The sequence below is a fragment of the Ostrea edulis genome, chromosome 5 (assembly GCF_947568905.1).
Source record: "Ostrea edulis chromosome 5, xbOstEdul1.1, whole genome shotgun sequence".
Taxonomy (NCBI): Eukaryota; Metazoa; Mollusca; class Bivalvia; order Ostreida; family Ostreidae; genus Ostrea; species Ostrea edulis.
In genome coordinates, this window is record NC_079168.1 from 82,292,760 (window position 1) to 82,315,439 (window position 22,680).

Here is a 22,680-nt window from a genome sequence, read left to right on the forward strand (position 1 = left end):
TCTTCAGACTTATCGAAAAACTTTAAAGTTCATGATATAGCACTTCTTGAGAAACTAATACATTTCAACCTGCGTCATGGAACTTCGGCCCCTTATGGAGTTATCTGACCTTTGGCAGAAATCATTGTTATCGTTACTACTTTTTAACCGTAAATGATAGGAGGATGAAACCTTTACAGGTCAATTAGTAGAATCGAAGAACTTTAAATGAAGGGATTAGCTGACTGTTAAAAGGAGTTAATGCCCCCCTATGTTTCACGATTTATACCTAAAAAATTGACGACTCCTAAAGTATTCGTCGTAGAGAGACGGAACACACTGAAATGGGTTGGGTGACCTTGACCTTGAAAAGTAGGTCAAGGTCAAAGGTCATCCAGAATGGCGAGAAAATGGCACTTTTTACATCCTTTTTCCCACTTCACATGGCAACGAAATATCACATGGGTCAGCAAGGAATTTTCGATAGGTCTCGATATCATGAATTACAACTCTAAAACTTTGACCACACTGCGAATGTCGGCGACTCACATTGAAAACCCTGTTATTGCTACTCCTACTAGACCGAAAGTCGTGGAGATGCGAGACCTTCCTCGACGAATTCACAATAAAACTTTCGCACAGAGAAGTTGACCGAGGGAAACCGAGAACCCTGAAGCACGATTCTCGCCCCCAAAAGTCTCTGACATTGTCATTCCAGCCCACAACTTTTTCACAGATCTAGTTAGACGCGGAACCACTTGTGCAAAGCCCCGTGACCTCTCTGACCTTCAAAATGAGGTCAAGGTCAAGCTTTCCCTCTCATGGAGTTTTCGAGGTTTGACCTTGAACGTGGGCCAAGGTCAAAGGTCAAGGCCACACATCAAGGGGCCAGTCTCCACAAGCAAGGCAAACCCACACATCACGACTGTCGTCCCAAAGGAAGAAATCCCCCACCCTTCAAGTGATATGTATGTTAGATCAGCTGTTTACACCATTTTGACCGGTCACATGCCCAACAACAGGATTCTAGCTAATCTGACCTACACATACACATCTGACCTACACCCATTTTCTCCATTTCTTGTAAATCAAATATTTCCATTTGCATTCATGAAAAAACATGTGCCAGATTCCATCAATGTCTGCCTGCATCAACATAAAGACTAAGTTCAGTTTTTTTTTTTTTTATGATAATGATGATGCAACTTTACTCGACAGTTGAACTCATTGACATTCCATCCCGACTGTCATTGTAAACAAATAAACACTTACCTGCAGGGTCAGATGGGATGCAGTATTCCTATTCTCCGTTCAGATCATACACTCAGAAACTTTTTTTAATTCACCAGCCGCCATTTTGTTTGGGGTTCTTTTTCACAGCCTAAATCCATATGCATGCCTCCTTGGGTGAAATGACTGAAAGACATTTTCTCCATGAATTAGAACACATAGGATGAGCAATTACAAACTGTATATCAAATTCCACAATCCATTACACACATGGTAAAGTGTGCAGACTCCTACCATCTTTTCAACATGAGGCTCATAGTCCCAGCATGCATGAGCAGAGTGTCAGCACTACATGTGTAATCTCTGAAAATGTCACTTCCGGTTTCTTTACACCTCCAAATATCATATCTAACAGGTCTAAAGTCACCCCCAAACACCTGCACAAGTCCTATTACACTTTTACCCGATATGTGCCGGCTATCCAACACCCACACCCCTTTTTTTTCAAATATTTGACCGGTACTATCGTGCGAAACCAAGGCCTCAATCTCCAACACTTCAACACTCAAGGCGGCAAATTTGAATTTCTTTTCTATCCAAATCAAATTGTTTAGCTTTTGAACACTACTGAAAAACCGGTAGAAGGTGGGAAGCCCTCTAATTGTTCGCAAACAATTAGGATCACTAGTTATTGATATTTCCCTTTTGCGATTAATGAATTTGAAATGTGGAATTAATTAAAATATTATTTACACAACCCCAGCCTCGATCTATTCAGTTGTCCTACTTTTACAGCCCTTCCATTGGAACACATCCCAATCTCGATCAATACAAAGACATAACAATATAAAAATTAATTTCTTTCACACTTATGCATCAAAAGATATGAAACTTGAACTCAATCTGTAGTTACTGCACTACAAGTTTCAATGAATTCTCACAAGCATTATGCAAAAATATCTGGAAAACCAATGGGACAGACTGATTGACAGAGAGACGGACAGAGAGGAAACCTAAAATCCACTTGACTTTCGTTTTATAAACCGGTAGGGGACTAATAACTGGAATTAGTCTTTGAACTTTATATGGTTATTCTCCTTGATTTTTTTTAATTTTTAAAAGATTCATTTCAAGCAGACTGTTGTGATGTAATGGTGATATGTGATATATAACCTTAGATGTAAATTATGTTCCCTACCTGTTCTGCCTCTAACTCTCCCATTTCAACTAATGATGTTCATGATTGTTCCTCCTAGAAACAAAATTTTACACATCAAACACATACATGTACATAATGCATATTATACATTTATTGCATGATAGTGAGGGAGATATGAAGATTTATTCACCCAAGAAAAATCCTATTCCCCGAGGGCAACGCCCGAGGGGAATATGATTTTTCTTGGGTGAATAAATCTTCATATCTCCCGAACATTCATGCAATAAATTGTTTATTATACCGAAACAAAGCAAGACCACAAAATTGCATTTGAGATTGGAGTCCGCTCATCTATACATTGTACATGTATGTAGCTGAGATTGCCCTAACGGTAACACCGCGTCTCAACGAATTAGATGGTACAAACTGCGAAATAGAGTGATATGATAACCAGTTTTTGTTTTACCATTCTCCTTGAATGCTGATTTACTTGCTTGTTTTTGTATCAACCAAAACCAGGCGATTTAACTGTGTATCAGAGACCCGCATATTTTGTGCCTTACGAATTATGGAAGTAGAATGACTCGGACTTATTGTGACGTCACAATACATTTCGTCGTCTTTGACATTAACTTTATGGAAAATGCACGAGGCTGCCCAAGCGGTAAATATGATAGGGAGATATGATGTTTGAGAGGGAGATATGAAGTTTTGTTATCCCTGGCATGTGACCGTCTAGACCAATCAGATTACGCGTTGCATAGAATTCTCATACTGGGGTATAATAATACAGGTTTTAACACAGTAATGGTACAATGATAAGCAAGAGCTTTGGCTACAATCTCCTAAAACATACAAGATTTAATTAAAAGTTCTTTTAGTTTTTGTCTCTGTGTCATATTCTCCACTTTATCTTATACGTTACCCATCTTAGGAGGACCTCATTTTATTTTATATGTATATATGTTACCCCACTTAGGAGGACAATATACACTTGCACACATACAATTACAGACACCCCTTGTGTCCTTGGCACTTTCAACATTGTAACTTTTTCTAAGCGGCAACCTAAGGAACAATACTATTTTACTTAATATCATCAACATATTTTTTCAATGCCATATATTTCATCTTCCAAAACATACATGCTTATAATATATATGCATATATACATGTATATACATTTTCTACTTTAGGTAGACTTGTCATTGATCCCCAATTGTCACTTCTGATTGATTTCAAAGAGACTGTTGCAATGTGATGGTGATATATAATCTTAGATAAAAATTATGTTCCCTACCTGTTCTGCCTCTAACTCTTCCATTTCCACAAATGATGTGCAGGATTGTTTCTCCTAGAGACAAAATTTTACACATCAAACACATACATGTACATAATGCATTTTAACACAGTAATGTTGCGATGATATCAGGGTTTGACACTAAGGCACGTCCGACCGACCGAGTCTACTAAATGATAGGTCCGGTCGGGTAAAATGTCGATTTACTAGTCCGACTGGTTGTGTTAAAAACTAAACAAGAAACTTTACTTTAAACCGTATGATATTTTATTCTTAACTAAAAGAAAATAACTGTAAAGAGTTTGCAAGCAATCTTGAACCATGTGATGGAATAATCTATTTTAAGTTCTAATAAATAAGTAGCGGTCGGTAGTGATGTTTTACGACATCTACTCGATGTTGATTTTAAACAGTTTATTTGAATTGACTATAATAAAGTGTTTATCAAGTTAATAAATTACGTAATAAACATTTATCGGTGTTGACATATGTGTGGGAATGTCTCTATATTTATGCCTCATTCATACGAAGAATTTAATTCGCATTAAACGTAAGTTAATGCAAATTAAATCTGAATCGTGTTCACACGGAGATTTTAATGCGCATTAGATTACTTCGAATTAAAATTGACATCGCGATTTAATGCGAATTAAATTTACTTCGCATTAGCTCCGTGTGAACGCTAAGCGAAGCTAATTCGCATTAAATGTACACGCATGCGTAATGGCAAATTTGGGTCACATGCATCATACCCATGGTCAGCTATATATACTAATGTCAGTTTTGTACGAAAAACTAAGCAAAATGATAATTTACACAATATTCATTAAAATATCTATAAAAATAATTTTCAATAACATAGTCTATTCTTTTTCGCGCACCCTTTAATAGAGATGCATACAACTTTAATGCGCACTAGTTTACTTCGCATTAAATATTACCGCCGTGTGAACGCTATTTAATTCGATATTTGATGCGAAGTAAAATTTGATGCGCATCCGTGTGAACGAGGCATTAAATACGACTTCTCGTCCTCAAGGAAAGACGTCCCAGGAGAAAAAAGAAAAGGTTAGGAAGAAACAAAGCAGGGCTTATGAAATATAAAATAAATAAAAAGCCGGTTGAGGTCATTTTATACTAAATAGACTAAAGAATACCCGTGCCGGGTAGAATTTAAAGAAACAGAAAACGTGTTTGAAAATCAAATATTGAATGACGCGTGACGAGACTTAAGATATTTTTGAGACGTTTTGGTTCAAACTTAACGTTTGTCATTTAAATGAAGTATTTTTAAAATATGGAGAAAGTTCAAACTATCAGGGTTTTTTTCTGGAAAGTTTGTCAGGGCTAGTGGATATAAAGTCAGGTCTAGTAAAAATCATTTGAAGTAGCCGACTGGTCGAGTGCTCAAAAAAGTAAATGTCAAACCCTGGATATGCAAGAGTTTTGGCTACAATCCCCAAAAACACACAAGATTTAAAGTCCTTTTTGTCTTTGTCTCCATGTCATATTCTCCATTTTAATTTACATGTATATATGTTACCCCTCTTAGGAGGACAGTATACATTTGTACACACACATGTACACAGATGCTGTTTGTGCCCTTAGTACTTTCAACATTGTCACTTTTTCTTAGCCAATAATTTTTTTTTTATTTATCAACATTTTATTTTTGAATTCCATTTCAATCATCTACCAAAACATATCCAAGCATCTGCATTTTCCATTTTTGGAGGCCCGGCTATGTACATGTGTGTGTTTGTTAACTATTATAAAACGGGTTGTTTTAAATTAATTTTTCTGCAAGTACATGCATACTTTAGACAAGATTTTATGTAAAACACACACTAGGAAAACATAAAGTCAGCAATCACAACCTGAACACTGAACAAGAAATCAGTGGAATGTATACCTGCATACTGCATGTTTAATATCATTTATGCAGATTCAAGGTAGCTCTACCCTTATGCGACTCATCAATACTAATGGTTGAAATTGGAAACACTGTATTAATTTCCACTCGGTATAGTTCGATTTTATTAATAACCAAAGCAAATGTATATGTTGCCACCTTTTTTAAGATGTCAAACATATAAGAACAGAAGTATAGGTCAACATCAGAAAACCACACATTTTCGTAAAGCAGAGTAATAAAACATGAGAAAAATGTATTAAAATGACAAATTTTTAATGTCAACAGTATAGAAAAACAGTTTATTTATAAAAATTTGACCTATTGAGTGCCCCTACCCCTAAAAACACCCCAGGGCCTTTTTTCAACTCTCAAAAATTAAGCGCCCCCCCCCCCCCCCCCTCCTTTGAAATACAGTACTACTCACCTTTTTGATAACAGAGTTTTTAATCTTTCTAGCAATCTCTTTGTTCCGCACAGAATTTCATAATACATGGTATCTCTAGTTCACCAATACCGGTATCTTAGGAGTAATGATAGTTTCCCCTTTACAATGCATTTCAAAGCCCCCCCCCCCCCCCCCCCCCCATGTTGTTAAAAAGAATGCTACAACTTTACTTATTTTTCGAGGCATGTGTCCAACTACTGCACCGTCCTTTACAACAGCAATCGCATATTTATGCATAGGATTGTTGATTTCTATTTTTTTTCAAGAGTTTCTCCCTGGAATGGATCCCAGATTATAGATATCCCTGTAAACACGAAATCCCATAACTATATTCATACTCGGCCATAGTTGTGCTGCGAAAGTGAAACCGAAAGTTTAGCAAATCGTACGTGGTATTAGTCTTTGACACAAACGGTACCAAGTGAAATTGAAAGTAATAGCAACTACTGTATATTTTATCGCAATTCACCTTTGAATTAGAACGCTTTACCTGATATGGTATTGCGTTGTGTGACGACACAATTGAATGAGACGATTGAACAATTTGAATGACATGTTTGATGTAATACAACAAGAGTTTTCATTGGCCGATTACAGCCCGCCCACTTTCTCGAGCTGATTCAGTGTTGCTGGAGAACTGTACATAGCTCTCTGAAAAGATCCACCTCTTATAAAAACCTTCCATTTACGGGTCACAAAAAGCAGCGGACGGTTGAGGCCTGAAATCGGAGTATTCATGTGTTGCTGTCTCATAAACTCGATATAAAAAAATCTTAACATATTTTCCTACTATATACTTGCGTCCAAACATACCTTCAAATATTCATTAAAGCCACACACCACCCGAAAACTCGCAGCTTCAAATGATTTCGTATGTTGACGTAGCCGGTCAATTCGAACTCTTGCTATTGGTATCTATTCATAAAATCGGTTGTAAGTTATGTATTCGCTCTTCATTTATTATCAACATTAATAGAAATTCAAACATTTTTGTACCAGTTTTTGTAAAGGTAAAATAAGCTCTATATGAACGAAAATGCTACATAAGCCCATTAGATGGAGACCGGCCATGACTAATGAAAGCCACACTGCCGCGCCGTGAGTTTAGCTATTTGAATAATTATCATTTAATAGGACTGGGGTGGTATATTATTTAAACAACTTAGCTAAAATATTTGTGGGGTATTAGTACACATCTAGACGCTATTGTGCCAATATGGAATTGAACCGGGATTCTAATTGACTGGCTACCTAACATGGCTACGTCTACGAACGAAATCATCAAAAGCTGTGATCGAGTTTGTGGGTCGTATGGGGCTTTAATAAATATTTGAAGGTATGTTTGGACACAAGTATAGTAGGAAAATATCTTAGGATTTTTTTTAATATTAAATTTATGAGACAACAACACAAGAATACAACTTTTTCTCTTTCTTCCTTTGAAGTTTTTTTTTCCATCTAGCATCTGGCCGTCATGTTTTCAAATGCTGACTACTCCCGTATTAGGGAATTTGGGCGGACTTATACATATGGACCAATGAGAGTTTCTGTTGCATTTCGCAATTGTATTACAAACAGATTCAATTGTGTCGTCACACAACGCAATACTATATAGGCCAAAGCGTTCTAATTCAAAGGTGAATTGCGATAATATAGACAAGAATGGATTAATTATTAGTGTTAAAAAAATGAAATAAAATTTATGTGTATATTTAATGGGAATATTTCAGCATAGAGTACTAAATAACCCCCCCCCCCTTCAATTTTCTAAGCACCCGGGGTGCTCAATAGGACACATATGGTATGTATAAACTGATAGTTGATATTAGGGGAATCTTTGTATAAGACATACAGTAGAGGAATGCCAGGATAGGAGTTATCGCCCTTTACCAACTGGGCTATCAGGCCATCGGTGAGCAGCCCGATTGACTGCTGCTGGATATTGTACATGTGTTTTCTATCCTGAAGCCTTCACAAGGTCAAAAAATAAAAACAAACAACTTGTTGGATAAAAACCAATCACAAATTATGGAAGATCTTTTTTAAACATTCTTATCTACTCCTACAATTTTTATTCAAATGTTGCTGAAATCTTTCTACTTTCCTTCACTATGTTTATCCAACATAATATGTAAACAATAATAAGCTTCAAGAAATAGTATAGCAAATAAGAAATGAAATGTGCCTTATTTTAAAAATGAATCCATATAATTCATGAAAAGAAAATCTTTAAAAACAGATAAAATTTCTTTGAATTTTAATTATAACAAGAAAAAATTAAAACAGTTCATCATTTCTTATGATTGTGATAGCATCAGTTATCTGATCCAATATTTCAAAGATTGCACATGGAATTTTTTAAAGGCAGATTTTGAACAGTCATGGACACTATGATTTTGGGATGGTTACATGCACATACCTATACCTCAGGATGTTCCTAATGTAATTTGAGATGCTAATTCATATTTCTTCTGCAATTTGTTTCAAATCGACATTATATGATTAATCAAAATGTAAATGATCACAGGTCGACCCTTACAGTATATGACAGTTCATTTTACCATGTTTACAAGAAAGTTAAAAGGCACACACAAAAAAACCCATCGTGACATCGTTTCAAATATTTGAAAACCTTTCTAGTTCAACAGGGATTTAAAGTAGATAAAATAAACAAATCAGTGGACCATTAAACCCTTAGAACTCTAGTCTAATTAAGCCTACATCTCCACTGGATTTAGAGTGCATTTTAATGCAACCCATATTTGTACACTTTACTTCTTTCTAAATCTAGGTAATTTATTATAACAATACTAAATAGTTCATGATATCCATAATATAATCAATAGATAGATTATTATAGGTCATGTTTTGATTGCATTTTGTATCACTCTAGAATAAATATATAATTCATTATATCATTCACTAAAAACCCATGCATGTACCCAGTGTTAAAATAAATCAGAATGGTATATTTTAATCATTTACTATCTATTATCAATTATAGGAACTCAATATGCTTACCATTGTATTTAGAAATGTGTCCAACAGAAAAGCCACTTTTGTACAGATCAGTCTTAACCCAATCGACACTTTCCTCCTCTAAAACAATAAAAAATATGAGTACATCATAACATGCATTCATTTTGGATGCAGAAAAAAAAATGTCATAAATTCTTATTACATGATTTGTTTTCTTTTATAAATCTCTAAGAGCAATAATTACTCCTACTCCTTGAAGATTAATTGTATATGTTTAATGCCCCCCTCAAGAATTTTTCACTCATATGGAGACATGCATCACCATTGCGGTAAAGGGCTGCAGTATTTAAAGGCCTATGCTTGGTGCTTACGCCCTTTGAGCTTTAACGTGCCACACATGCTGTGACACGGGGCCTCTGTTTTTGCGGACTTGTCTGAAGGACCCATTTAGTCAACTCTTACGACAAGCAAGGGGTACTGAGGACCTATTCTAACCTGGTTTTCCACAGGAATTATGAAAAACATGACAGATGTCATGTAATTGGCACGTTTGGCAAGAGGTACATCACTTTTTATGTCCCAAAATTAAACAATTTTTCCACAGAAGAAATTATCAAGAACTTAATATCTTAGTAGAAAGTTATAGAAAAGCATATGCAGTCACAGGAACCATATAGGCAATTCAATATTGAATCAGTGGGACCAGGGCTCGAAATTAACATATGCCCGCCAGTCTGTGACTGGTTAAAAGTCTGGCGGACTGACTGACATTTGTTCTAGTCAGTCCGATGGGACTGGTTAATTTTCTAAAGCATCATTTTGGAAAATATACTTATGAAATTTTATACACACATTTGGCATGCTTTGATCTGTAGATATCAGAGGAATCTGATTCATAAATATAAATCCCACATTTAAGTGTTACAATATTATCTGAGACATATTGAGTTTAATTTCATTTTAATAACATTAATGAAATATGTTTAATTATTTCTGGAAAACTCTGTTGGACTGGTAAAATTTTCTGCGGACTGGTTGAAATTATACCCCATCAGTCCGACTGGACTGGTGACATAAAAAGTTAGCTTCAAGCCCTGTGGGACAAGATATTTTTAAAACGTGGATAAATTAGTATTATGTGGTAATGACACATTTAGCTAAGATTCCTAAAACATGAAAATGAAAAACGTAAAAAGGGACAACATAAATTGGTGAGAAATACATGTAGTTATATCTTTCGAATTTCCTCCATTGTTTACAATAGTGCAATATCTTTGAAAGATGCGCCTTTGACAGGGACCAGTCATTTAGTCTGTAGTAATAATAGTAGGGAACATAATGGGGTGGTATAATATAGACCCTACAATTATTGCAGACAAAACTACCGGTTCCTGTGGTGCAATACGTACACAATCAAAATAAGGACAATGCACATTGCATTGCAAACTGCACGGCGTCTCCTGCATTGTGTCGCTAAGTGCAGGGCATAATGACAACACATTTTTGGGATTCTCTATATCCTAGAAAACCTTTATAACAATGCTAAACCATAGTAAACGACGCGACAAATATTGTCCTAGTCGTGTGTCATGGCGTGACGAGATCGAGACTCGGAGACGGTAGACCCTTCTTTCGCTGCCCAGTGAAGAAAACCAACGCGGTTACTCGTACTCGTAGGGGAAATTGTAATAGCCTAAAACCTAACAATATATACTTTGCGAGAAATGTGCCTTGAAATCATTTTTGAAACCAAAATAAGAAAAATTTACTTACACGTGACAACATCTTCGCAGACGCTGGATCCTTTCCGGGTGTCTCCGAAGGTTCCCGAAGTTCATTTCCGTAACATGACAGCAAAACAGAACGCAACAAAAAAATCACGGTGTTGGAAAATTAAAAATTTTTAAATACCATCTTTAAAAATATTAATCTAGATAATCTGACACCTAGTGGTTCAGAATAAGGAAAAAATCAAACGAAATTTAAATATATTTCCGCTTTCGTTTGTGATGCCCATTTGAAAAATGTCAACACAAGTCGTGAAACGTATATTGCCAAAATAATACACGCTAGTTTTTAACAACTCTAAAATTTACACTTTTTTGAATAAAATGAAATCTTTTTGCCCGAAATGTAAAGTTTAGATTCTAAATTTAAGGAAAGAAAACACATTTTACTCAAAAGTTAAATACATAATTTCATTTTACAAGTAGAAAATTGGGCAGACTTAAAAACGTCTGCCTAATTTATACGTCTGCCTAACGGTGGTCGATAAATATTTTGCGTCGGCTGAAGTCTTATAATAGGTATGTACATGTGTATATATATATATATATATATATATATATATATATATATAATACATAGTGTTTAGCTAAAACTCAGAATTCTTTTTATGCTGATATATATATATATATATATATATATATTTATATAGATAGATAGATAGATAGATAAATTCTCAGTTAATGTACACAAATCTGTATTCTGAAAAAACAATTAAAGAATTCCAAAACTGTCCTTCTATACTTATTCATATTGCTAAATGTTTGCAGAAAAGACAAGACAAATATAATTATATGCATGTAATTATAATGCGTTTCATTTTTTACACTATGTCAAACATAAGTACCCTCAATACCAAGTAAATTAACACAATGTACGCTTCGCTGAGACCATGTATTCATTTTTGAAAGGTGATATTGCATTAGTGTCTCTATCAATACGTGTAATGTCTGATACGAAATTATGCTGCCAGAATATTGAAAACATCAATGGAAACCGTGTTAAGATATTGTTGTCAAACATTATAAACTCAGACATAAAGGAAATCATACACATTCTGCACTCATGGGGTTCCAAAGCAGATAAAGCACACATAACGTACATTTCACGTTTGCAAAACTCATTTTCCATACTTAATTTTGGTATATATGTGTGTGTGTGTATGTGTCGACTTTCCGCTCTGTTGAGTGACATTTTCTGCAAATATGAATAGAGATGAAATTGTCTATATGGGGCTATCATAATCATCAAGTATAACTAGTATTGCCTTAACAATAAATATCCGTTGACCAGGGGGTATCATCGTTTTTCAAAGGAAGAAGGTCGGAATCACAAATTGAAAGTTTATTGGCTTCTCAAAACATCTTGACAAGCAGAAAAAATGGTGGATAATTTTTTATATAAATGCTCTATCGTCTTTATTCACAATTCTCAAGCTATAAATCGTATTTGTAAAGGATTTGATAGGACCACATTGAAACATCATATCTAATAGGAAAACCATCATTTACAACTGATATTTCATACAACATTTCACGTTCCTTCAATCTAGCATTGCTAACAGACGTACGTGTATGTTACAAACAATATATATTAATGTTTGGAATATTTGACACTATCATTCTCTGACAGTGGAAATAATGTATCATGATTGACGGAATGTAAAGTTCTATCTTCAATACAATTGAGTAGTTTATGATATAAGAAATGTACGTTACAATATATAAGGTGTATCCCCCCATAATGTCGTAATTATATGTAGTCAGAATCATCATCTACAATTTCAGAAATGGGAACAATATCGTCTAAAAATTGGCATATCCATGTTAAATTTGTTTACATCACCAGATTTCAAAATCAGTGATCTCGTCAAACTTGTATCCAATTACTAATTTCTGCATTGTTTCTGATTTCATTAGAATCTTAAACATAAAGAACTTCAAAACCACGCGGTCATATACTTTGTGCAAAGTTAGACAAATTTTTAACACAATGTCGTATGATTTGGTAACGTATGGTAGTCAGTAACGCAGGTTTCGAACAATGCATTGTTGCTTAAACAAAGGTTAAGGACATTTCATAATTTTTTTATATTCGATTACAAATACGCAAGATGAATGAAACGTACAGTATTTCATGTTTCATGTATTATACTATTTTCACCAGGCATATATTGCATTGAAAAACTCGTTTTTTCAAAACATGAAATACTGTACGTTTCATTCTTATCCATACGCTAAGAGAACACAATATTAAAATTTGGATAAATCAAAGGCTATACATGTATTCTCTTTAAAAAAATGAAACCTATGGATCGGCGACATGACTTTATAAGATACACATTTACAGAGCTCCAGTTAATTTTTTATCACAAAGAGTATTTACCCCCTGATTTTCAAATCAATGAGTATTTTGCTTTTCAGAAGAGTTCAAAAGTGTATTTTTTTAATTTACTGATTATCGTTGTTCTTTTGCACAGCACAGAAGATGTCACCAGATAAACGATACTTCTTCAGTTAAACTTGAACTTGAAGTTTATACTAAAAGGCCGCTCCAGCTATTTACGGAGAAAATCCTTTGTAGTTCTTTAATTTAAAACTATTCATTGTCATTTGAAATTTGATATTTATCATTGATGCATTAAATTTGAATATCTCAGACATTCAAGTCACATGATTATGATCTAATTTTGTATATCATTCGTCCACGATCGATAATACAAGGGTTTTTTTCCCTGTGCTTTCGACCGCACAATAACTCTTTAAGAAAGAAAGTATAACAATTAGGAATATATAATAGTGTTTTGAGTTAACTCTTCCAATTTTTCAAAATTGTGATTGTCATCCAAATGTATTTCATAGCGCTAAATATCATGTATGATCAAACCCTGGGCTAACCTCACTTCATATTTATATCATACTACATGTATCACAAATACGCGGACTAATAAGCATTACTTTGGGAGTGTAAAGCGTATTTACATTCGCTAATGAGTAATTATACGCATGATTTTCAACTTATATGCGTATTTGGTAAAATTTAATGAGTATTTACGATGATACGCACCTTATCTGAGCTCTGCGATTTACCAATTTGAAAAACACACAATAGAACTTATCATTTTTTAACTCATTCATGCTATCGAACTTCATCAAAAAATCTGTTGTTATGCGTACCTTTTATATACCACTGATAATGAAATATAAAATACCTGCTCTGGCTTGTAACGTACGTTTCATTTCTGTACATAACGGTATTCCTTACTACAGTAGTTGGCCATAAGTAAGTTCACAAAGAGAATTTTCTCTATATATTTAATGCAAATCTATCTTTTTTTCAAAATCTTCTCTTACACCCCCCCCCCCCCCAAATTACACATACTTATATAAATAGTATATACTCTCAAATTAAGATTCGTGTTAAAATCGTCATATCTTTACAATATATTGTCATATATTTATTCTTAAATTATTATATGCTACTTTGAATACTTCTGAGATCAGTGCTTTTTATTTCATCAAAATTGATGAAGAAATGCGGTCAGAAAAATTGTTTAAAAGTATATGGTTTTGTATTAAATATATAGTGAACATTTTCTTTGGGAACTTACTTATGACCTAGTACTGTATACTATGTTTACATATCAATGGATAAATATATGTTAATTTCCAGTTATGGCAACCATTCAGGGCCGTAAATTACATGGAGGCGGAGGAGGCAGCTGCCTCCTCCAACTTTTGAGCCAAAAAAAATTAAAATTTAAAGTTCATTAGAATTTATGTTGTTTCCAATAACTAAGAACATGATACCTCCCTTAAAAAGCATTCCAAATCTTTCTTTTAGAATGAGTTAGTCAAGTAACATCTTAGAAGGCCCTAGAATCAAGGATTTTGCACGAAACGTGTTCAGTGTGCACAAAATGTGCTCAGCGTCTGGGGGCCTGGGCGGCCTAATTTCCTGCCTCCTCCAAATTGAAGGTTAATTTACGGCCCTGCCATTTCTTTTAAAAATTCTCATTGAATTTCTAAATGGAATAGGTATGTACTAATAAAACAATTAAATAAGAGAAAACAAATACTACGTTAAAGGAGCCTGCATGTGCATATTATTTTATACTTGCATACTGTACTTACTAAACTATAATTATACTGATTTGATTGCAGTTTTATATGTATTCAAGCAACAATATCATTTTCAGCTGTTTTTGAAACAGTTGGGTTAACTTATCTAATATATCAGGTTGTTAATTTAAATCCTGTCTACAATTAGTATTTCATGTATAAATGTAATTATAGATGTGTGCAGTGCAGAAGTGTTAACTTTGCTAGTATCAGTACCTCCGAATGATTGTTATTTATTTTCATTGTTATAATTAATTGCTTGTTTAAACTTGTAAGGAAGAAATTTTGTCTTGCAAACAAATTATTTAATCACTTAAATTACATACTCATGCCTGCTTTTGAGATTAAAAAGTGTTAAGTGTTTGAAATAATTAAATACTGGTGTTAAATTCATGATATTTAATAAAAAAAAAAAAATTAAAAATCCATTGAATTCATTTTGGTGACAAAATGACAGGTGATGGGGCATCATCTTACATTAAAAAATAAAAAATTATACATATATTTGAATTTATAAACTTAGAAAAACCCACCAACATTTAAACTACATCATAGTCTTTAATTTGATCGGGCGTGGTATACCTTATAATACGTCACAAGCAATGGCGCCGGATGTATTGGATTTTTCTATGAATTGGCTGTATAACGGTAACGGTACCAATTCAGTGTACCATTTTTTCCAGATAACCATTTCTCAACCCATCTAAGAGGATATCCTGTGTATATTATCGCAGTATTGGTATAGTGTACTTTTTTCTGGGTATAGCACTTTTTTGGGGGTATTGCACAGATTCCAATCTCTCACCAGAGGGCGCATTACGCTGCGCTACAGGTATCACACCGGTAATTGTCCAATCAAAATGAACTTAGTCAATTGTAGTTCCATATATTTAAAGAAATTTTTTTTTTCCTTGCGCGATTTTTCTCATTTCCTCTTCTTCTTTTCTCTTAATTTTTGTACCCCTGATTAGGAAATTTTGTGTAATTTGTAGAAATAATCAAGTGTATACAAAGGAACTATTTGCTGTTGGTAGCTGAGGCTACTTCCTGAGGTGCACTCCGGCTGTTTACACACATGTGAAAAACACGTGGATTTGAGGGTAGTCTTGTTTGCGGGTAATTTTTTTTCGAAAATGCCGCGTAGGGTGTTGTTTTTCTGGTGTCGGCAGACGAGATAGGTAACATAGAACGTGTCTGACTGCGTTATTCGGCATCAATTTTGTAAACTGATTTTTAATGATTTTTTCCTCTCTATAGTAATATATAGTGAAAATAATTACCGGTGTGATACCTTGAAGGAAGTCGTGAATTTCAGAATTTCCCGTTTTTCTCAGTCCTTTCCCTTTTCATCGGCTCAAAATCAGCACTGGATATCAAAACAAGAGGTTTGAAAAACAAAACGGTGTTTTAATAGGTCATTCAAGAAACATGACGCAATACACAATGCGAAATTTCAATTACATCTAAATACGTATCAACAACGTATTTTTTGTCTTATACAGCTAGAAAATCGTAAATATTTGTATAAACACCCATCTACATAGCATACACCGGCGGTTTTAACACTTAACACATCCAAAAGACGTATCAAAATTTCACATCGATTTTACAATACGCATATTGCACAATAACCCCACCCCACTCCTCCTGCCTTGCGCAACTGTTAGATGGACTTTCCTTGACATTCATAAGCATCATACATAACTCTATGACTTCTTGATTCAATTTCCTTATTGTAAATTAACCCAATTAAGAGATTTCGTATTTCTGCGTAGAGTTTAGAAATTTTATTTTATTTTTAATTTTATGTCATAAAGAGAAATTCAGATAATTCATGGTAAATGCCCGTCAAGGTCACTCATATGAACATCAAAATGTCTCCTTAACACAGAAGATATCAAATTATTCGTTTTAAGGGCCCAACACGCGAGGTAATATTTCTGGCACGATTTACGACAGTCCCCTCCGTAGCAGGATATCAAGACTCTGACGACGTAGGCCATAATTCTATTGCCGGCTTCTAAAGCGTTGACCAAAAATGTGTGTTCTGTCCTGCATATCAAGTTTGTCACTAGATATTCTTACCGTTTTGAGCATTTTGAACACTTGCAATTCAACGTCACTATACCTAGCGCCCTTGATATTTGACCTACATCTTCTTTAGAACCAAAATTTAGGAAATGTTTTAGCTTAAATTTTTTGTAATGAACAGTTACATCGATGATTTCTGTATGATTTGTGTACACGTTTAAAAACGTCATATTATCCAGTCAGACTTTAGTCTTATTTATTTGTTTTAATCAGTATTTAGTCTTCTTAATGTGTTACCCCTGCTTTGAAGAAAGGCTAAATACGTACAACCCCTGCCAGATTAGGGGGCCATTATCTGAAACACTAATCACCCGTGAGTATCAACTTGGTTTAATCTGTTAAGCGTAATTAATGGGCTCTTCTAGGATACCAAATTGACCAGATGCAGATTCCATTATAGTACCGAAAATTGAATATTTTCACAAAACCAAAGATCTCACTCATATGAAATTTGAAATAATTAGCAATTTAAAAAAATGTATAAATAAATTTAGGATTAATAAGTGATTGAAATAGCAAATGCCATCATTCTTCTTTCCAATGAAACCATTTTTGCGGAAATATCTTGATTTTATACAAAGTTATTTCAATTTAAAAAGTACCACACGCGCCTCATATTTCACTGATGAAACAGGCAGAAATCACGATAGTCCCCAGGGGAAGTAAATCACCAGTTACGTCAGTTATCTTGCTCCGATCGCTGTGTGCATGGGGTATACTATTGATGAATGAAACGAGCACCTGCTGTGCAAATTTGACATTTTTTGATGAAGATTTAGTTGTCTTCAAGGTATCACACCGGTAATTGTCCAATCAAAATGAACTTAGTCAATTGTAGTTCCATATATTTAAAGAAATTTTTTTTTTCCTTGCGCGATTTTTCTCATTTCCTCTTCTTCTTTTCTCTTAATTTTTGTACCCCTGATTAGGAAATTTTGTGTAATTTGTAGAAATAATCAAGTGTATACAAAGGAACTATTTGCTGTTGGTAGCTGAGGCTACTTCCTGAGGTGCACTCCGGCTGTTTACACACATGTGAAAAACACGTGGATTTGAGGGTAGTCTTGTTTGCGGGTAATTTTTTTTCGAAAATGCCGCGTAGGGTGTTGTTTTTCTGGTGTCGGCAGACGAGATAGGTAACATAGAACGTGTCTGACTGCGTTATTCGGCATCAATTTTGTAAACTGATTTTTAATGATTTTTTCCTCTCTATAGTAATATATAGTGAAAATAATTACCGGTGTGATACCACATTAGTGGAGCGTAGCGGGAACGATAACTCTGGATAGAGATTGGCACAGATTCCAGGCCAATCTCTACCTAGAGTTATCGTTCCCGCTGTGTTGTAGCGCAGCGTAATGCGCCCTCTGGTGAGAGATTGATTCCAGACACCGCGCGTTATCTGATTGGTTAGTATTTGGTTCCCTCAAGAACGATAACTCGCTAGATCTATTAAATGGCAGTTCCGCGAGGATATCGGACACTTGGCTTGCGAAGATGTTTTAAACACGGTTACATTTGACGAAGAATTACGGTAAGACAATCTAGACTTTTATGTAGTGTGAAAAAAGTGTGTTGGCTTCTTTGTTACTTCAACCAAAGGATAAGAGAATTTTGTATACATGTACACAATTTTTTATCATCAATGCCAGCTACAATAATTTTCTACGAGCGTTTGTTCAAACTCATATAGGAATATAATCACATTCCCACAGTATATGCTCTAATGTTTCTTCTTCTTTATGACAAAAGGTACGTACACATCTTTACTTAAAAAAATTAAATAATTTTGAATAAAAAAAAAATTACTGCTAAAATTTCTTTAATTATTCTGTTTTGCAGTCTTCACGAAAACATTTAAAACTTGCTGGCCAGTTGGCCCAGTGAACTGTCTTAATTTAATGGCCCACAGTGAAATTTACCCCCCCCCCCCCCCCCCAATTTTTATAGTATGGAATGCATTGTAAAATTGTACGATTAATTTACTGAAACTATGGTTATTACTCATATTCATATCCACCCTAAGACATCCTTTCTGTCGATTCCATAATAACAACACGGTTTAGACCTATCCAGTATTATGGCCGCCATATTTTTTGTAAGAGTTGTTATCAAGCCATTTTATTATGCGATAATTTTTCATGTTTTCCACTAACGTTGGTTACGCGAAGCAAAGAAAAGATTGACACTGATACTTGTTGTAATGATGTCATGGCAAGAACTTACTGACTTGCTTCTAAACACCTGAAAAGGTATTTTTCACTAGTTTTTACCCACACAATTTCGCGTATAAATCCAGTCGAGGCTATGTTGGTACCCAATCTCTCACCAGAGGGCGTATTACGCTGCGGTATTAGTGGAGCGTAGCGGGAACGATAACTCTGGGTAGAGATTGCCTGGTACCGCTTAAAGGGTGACGACCACGAGTTATCTCATCTTATGTAGGTACGAGTTATCCCTCGTGCCAATTTATAATTTCACAATGATTCGTACGAATAATCGTCGTGTGTCAATTCTTTTATACTTATTTCTTGATAGACCAATATTAGGTAAAATAGGTCCTGTTGGAGCTCCATTGTGGTTGGCAAACACATGTATATTTATTATCAATTACGTAGGAAACATGAATACTTTCAATCATATTCAAATCAATCGGTTCTAAAAATGAGAAGCACAACACTGTTGATTATTTAAAACTCAGATTTTCGACACAACCCGCGTCTAAATCAAGAGACATATATTACATAAGCAAGTATCAAAAAACCCTGACAAATATTAATAATCTACATTGTTAACAAGAATGATACACTGTTGCAGTGAATTGAGAAAAATGGTAATTCTATGCATAAACATATATTTTTTTTTAATGCATATTAGGTACCGTGTGTTATAATGGATGTATTAGCATCACACCCTCCCCAAAGTATTAGACTGATATTTCTAAATCATTGATGTACAAATTTCGGGCAGAATATTTTAAAATCTTGATACACCATTAGAACGTCGTAGTATTCATAATTTCACGGAATGTTGTGACAGCACATTGATATGAAATACGCTTAATTACAATTAACAATGTGTACACTTTAAATCAACTTGAAATGTTATTTTCCATAGAGGATATCAAGACTTTTACATATTTGTTGTTTGAAAACTGATATCCCTGTTCTTCAAACAAAGACCACGGAATTTGGACAAATGCAGTTGTCTTGATTGTCTAGCCTGTACATATCATATGGGCGGTAAAAATTCAGGGCGGCGACCTTGATTTCAGAAATGCAATGGTGATTATTTCAAATTTGTAGGAAATTGTGAAATATTTATTAGAACATCATAACTGTCATTAAGAACGGCGTAGTGTCATTTCGTAAATGAAATTAATACATGTAAAATGATATTTTTTGTAAAAGACAACCCGAGGTTTAAGAACAAGTCCTCATTAAGTAAGACGATTTTCTATGCACAAGAATCTGCGTCACGTAGATCTTTATACACAAGAAAATAGCAGCAAAATATAATGACGTTTTTCCAACTTTCCCAGAAGTAAGAGATGGAAGTCACAAACATTGTATAATCACCAGTTTATGACCATAAATGTCAATATTGACTATCTAAAAGCAATCGATTTTGTTTTTAAATCTTGTGCACTTTCAGACATGCAGTACCGATACATATTATATAGGCCCTACTCCACTTTTCAATTAATTCCTGATGTCTTCTGTACTTCATTGTCTATAATAGCAGTAGTGTTATTTATTCGTACTAGTTATTTTAATTGAAACTAAAACTGTACAGAACTTCAATTTCATCAATGTATTGAACTTTCTAATTTTCAGTTAACTGATGAGAGTAGTTTATAACGTTTAATTTGTCAGATGCGCAAGATATGCTATGGTCTATGTTGTAACATACTATGGGTACCAACTTAAAGCACCTTCCCTCTAACAGGTACCAACTTATAAAGCACTCTCCCTCTAACAGGTACCAGATTATAAAGCACTCTCCCTCTAACAGGTACCAACTAATAAAGCATTCTCCCTCTAACAGGTACCAACTTATAAGGAACTCTCCCTCTAACAGGTACCAACTTATAAAGCACTCTCCCTCTAACAGGTACCAACTTATAAAGCACTCTCCCTCTAACAGGTACCAGCTTATAAGGCAACCTCCCTCTAACAGGTACCAGGTTATAAGGCACTCTTCCTCTAACAGGTACCAGATTATAAAGCACTCTCCCTCTAACAGGTACCAGCTTATAAGGCAACCTCCCTCTAACAGGTACCAACTTATAAGGCAACCTCCCTCTAACAGGTACCAACGTATAAGGCAACCTCCCTCTAACAGGTACCAACTTATAAAGCATTCTCCCTCTAACAGGTACCAGATTATAAAGCACTCTCCCTCTAACAGGTACCAGCTTATAAGGCAACCTCCCTGTAACAGGTACCAACTTATAAGGCAACCTCCCTCTAACAGGTACCAACATATAAGGCAACCTCCCTCTAACAGGTACCAACTTATAAAGCATTCTCCCTCTAACAGGTACCAGATTATAAAGCACTCTCCCTCTAACAGGTACCAGCTTATAAGGCAACCTCCCTGTAACAGGTACCAACTTATAAAGCACTCTCCCTCTAACAGGTACCAGCTTATAAGGCAACCTCCCTGTAACAGGTACCAACTTATAAGGCAACCTCCCTCTAACAGGTACCAGCTTATAAGGCACTCTCCCTCTAACAGGTACCAGATTATAAAGCACTCTCCCTCTAACAGGTACCAGATTATAAAGCACTCTCCCTCTAACAGGTACCAACTAATAAAGCACTCTCCCTCTAACAGGTACCAACTTATAAGGCAACCTCCCTCTAACAGGTACCAACTAATAAACACTCTCCCTCTAACAGGTACCAGATTATAAAGCACTCTCCCTCTAACAGGTACCAGATTATAAAGCACTCTCCCTCTAACAGGTACCAACTAATAAAGCACTCTCCCTCTAACAGGTACCATCTTATAAGGCAACCTCCCTCTAACAGGTACCAGATTATAAATGGAGGATATTTTATAATCTGGTACATGTTGGAGGAAGTGTGCTTTGTAAGTTGGTACCTGTTAGAGGGAGGGTACTTTATAAAATCTGGTACCTGTTACATAATGGATTTTAGCCTAAACAGCCCAAATTCTTCCAAAACCAATGCACACAGTTCTAAACTACCCTGGATGAAAAAATGAAAGAAAAAAAGATTTTTATATATATATATATATATATGTCTGTTCTTAATGTTTGAATATCTTCACACAAATAAAAGATATAGGTTAACAAAGAGGCCCATGGGCCACATCGCTCACCTGAGTCACCCTGGTCCATTTCTATAGATTTTCCCTATATATTCGCATGTAAAACTTTGGTCTCTATTGTGACCCCATCCTACCCCCAGGGGTCATGATTTGTAACAAGAGGCCCATGGGCCACATCGCTCACCTGAGTCACTTTGGCCCATATCTGAAGACTTTCCATATATATTTCCATGTAAAACCTTAGTCCCTATTATGGCCCAAACTACCCTTTGCATACTTGAATCTACACTATGTCAGAAAGCTTTCATGTAAATGTCAATTTCTTTGACCCAATGGTTCTTGAGAAGAAGATTTTTAAAGCTTTCTCCTATATTTGTA

The 22,680-nt window shown here is 35.0% G+C and overlaps 1 protein-coding gene and 1 long non-coding RNA gene across 2 annotated transcripts in view; one reads left to right on the forward strand and one right to left on the reverse strand.

The window, feature by feature from the left end:
- The first annotated feature begins 18,437 nt into the window (after positions 1 to 18,437).
- Positions 18,438 to 22,680, forward strand: part of LOC130055094 (zinc finger CCCH domain-containing protein 13-like) — a 44,152-nt gene continuing 39,909 nt past the window's right edge. Inside the window, exon 1 of the mRNA XM_056166484.1 lies at positions 18,438 to 18,538. The gene's annotated coding sequence lies outside the window, so the exon portion shown is untranslated. The remainder of the gene's footprint in view (positions 18,539 to 22,680) is intronic.
- Positions 22,090 to 22,680, reverse strand: part of LOC125675174 (uncharacterized) — an 11,009-nt gene continuing 10,418 nt past the window's right edge. The window contains exon 5 of the long non-coding RNA XR_008803325.1: positions 22,090 to 22,220. This is a non-coding gene — a long non-coding RNA (uncharacterized LOC125675174). The remainder of the gene's footprint in view (positions 22,221 to 22,680) is intronic.